Source organism: Durio zibethinus, chromosome 21, assembly GCF_047325235.1.
Source record: "Durio zibethinus cultivar Kanyao isolate XHJ-2024 chromosome 21, ASM4732523v1, whole genome shotgun sequence".
In the NCBI taxonomy this organism is placed as follows: domain Eukaryota; kingdom Viridiplantae; phylum Streptophyta; class Magnoliopsida; order Malvales; family Malvaceae; genus Durio; species Durio zibethinus.
In genome coordinates, this window is record NC_143182.1 from 8992390 (window position 1) to 8994730 (window position 2341).

General features: G+C 36.1%; 1 pseudogene across 1 annotated transcript; it reads left to right on the forward strand.

Annotated features, from left to right (window-relative positions):
- Positions 1 to 706: 706 nt before the first annotated feature.
- On the forward strand, positions 707 to 1575 carry LOC111305464 (auxin-induced in root cultures protein 12 pseudogene; annotated as a pseudogene). The gene has a single exon (XR_016331136.1). The product of XR_016331136.1 is annotated as an auxin-induced in root cultures protein 12 pseudogene (transcript).
- The last annotated feature ends 766 nt before the right edge of the window (positions 1576 to 2341 follow it).

The window sequence follows — 2341 nt, forward strand, 5'->3', positions numbered from 1 at the left end:
ATACACAGAAATATTGACGTGGTAGTTGATATTGCACCTTATATTTTCATCAAATTTTTGGATGAAATTTGTTAAGATAATTGAATTTAGTATAATTAACAAAGTTTAGTGGTTTAATTGAGAAAATTAAAATTTAATGATCCGAATAAAATTTTGGAACAAAATTCAATTAGCAACGCTGTAATTTACTACAACTTGTACCCAAAAGAAGTTAAAAAAAGAAAAACAGAAAGTCAGGATTTTCGCGTTCTTATCGGTGACAGCTATGATATCAATCTCAAATCCTTTCCTCGTTCATTCAACAACGGGAACATTGAACCAGTAACACGCATCACCCACGTGCATCCCTCTGTTATTAATTATTTTCTTTCTCTTTCAATTTCTTTTTTTGAATTGCCAAAAAAAAGAAAACTGTTTTTGGGGGTTTTTGTCGCCTAATTCCATTTAGATTGTGCAAGTCCATATTCCCCCTCGCTTCAATAAGGGTATTGGTCCCAAAAAAAAAAAAAAAAACTTTACGAGTCAAAATGTCAAATTAACTCGATGAGAAAGTCAACATTTGATCTTAAGCAACCATAACCCGCCACGTCTACTACTCAAAATACCATGACAACGTGGCATCCAACTGTTGGCTCCGTGTTTATCAAGCCCAAATCAAGTCTGCACTTTTAGCCAATTTCTCTCTATAAATTCCCCCAAAATATCTCCGAACAAACGGCATCAAGCATTGGCACCATTATCTCCTCTTTTCTCTTTTTTCCTTCGGAAAACAAAAGAAAACGAAAAAAGAAGAAAATGGGGTCTCTCTGTTGTTCATCCCTGATTCTATTATTTTCTCTTTGGGTTACTCTAATCGCACCCACACATTCAATCGACTGTTCGTCGCTGAAAGTCCCCGGAGGCAAAAAACAATACTCCAACTGCACGGAGCTCCCAACCCTGAACTCAACCCTTCATTTCATCTACAATGCCACCAACTCCTCTCTTTCCATCGCCTTCTCCGCAGCTCCGTCCAACACCAACGGTTGGATCGCTTGGGCCATCAATCCCGTTGCTACAGGCATGGCAGGTTCACAAGCCCTCCTTGCCTTCAAAAACAAAAGCTCCATGGTTGTTAAAACCTACAACATAAGCTCCTACAGCTCTATTGTCGAAGGAAACCTATCTTTCGATGTTTGGGACCTGGAAGCCGAGGCTAGCGATGATGGGAAAATGGTTATATATGGTTCCTTGAAGGTTCCGGCCAGTGCCGAGAAGCTGAACCAGGTTTGGCAAGTCGGACCAGGGGTTACTACCGATGGTCACCCGATGAAGCATGAGTTTGCTAAAGACAATCTGGCTTCTATGGGAGAGTTGAAGTTGGTCGAGAAAATAAATTCCGGCGCCTCATCCCCTGCACCGTCATCACAAGGAGCTAATAATAATTCGAGTGATGGGTCTGTTAGGGGAATAAATGCTGGATTGTTGATCTTGGGTTTGGTTTCCTTGCTTGTTTGATGTGATTTTAAGGAGTACAGTAATAAAAAAAAAAGATATTCTATTATAAAAATAGATATTGAATGATTTTAGTTGCAACTATTTATTGCCTGTCGTCTTTTTGCTTTCACTAGTATTATGTCATTTTTAACTGTAATCATTTTTCTAGAGATGAATTGGAATTACCTACCTATCATAAAAAAATAGTGACATTTTTTTACTTTTAACATATAATAATTTTTTTTCACCAATTGAGGTTGTGTATGAAGCCCTGGTGGGTATACTGTAAAATTAGCGTCGTTCAGAATTAAATAATTGTCCTTTCTTTCTCTTTTGCAAAGAATTAGCAGCAGCAGTAGTATTTTTTCGAGGAGACATACAATTGGATTTTTACAGGAAGTAGGGCGATCAAACGTAAAACTTAAACCATGTAGGACGGTTGATAGATTGATTGAATTGTTAACAAATAAATTTAATTTTTATTGTCATAATTTTTCTGAATAAGGATGTGTAACGATCTTTACCAAGAAGGATGTGTAAATTTAATATAAGTAATTTTTTAAAATTTATTATATGATCTAACCTTGAAATGCGAAATTTTCTTTTTTTTTTTTGGAAAAAAAAAAAAAAAAACGTGTAGGACAGTACTCACTGGGGTGGGTGAAGCTGAAGCATTAAAAGCCCAAGAATCCAACCCTCACGTTCTTTTTCCATTTAACCTTACGATCAAAAAGAATACATGGAAATATACAGGCTGTAAAACAATACATGGAAATATACAGGCTATACAGGCTATATACATGGAAATATACAGGCTATAAAAAAATTGGGTGTTCGTTTATTTTTTTTATTATTTTTCTTGTTT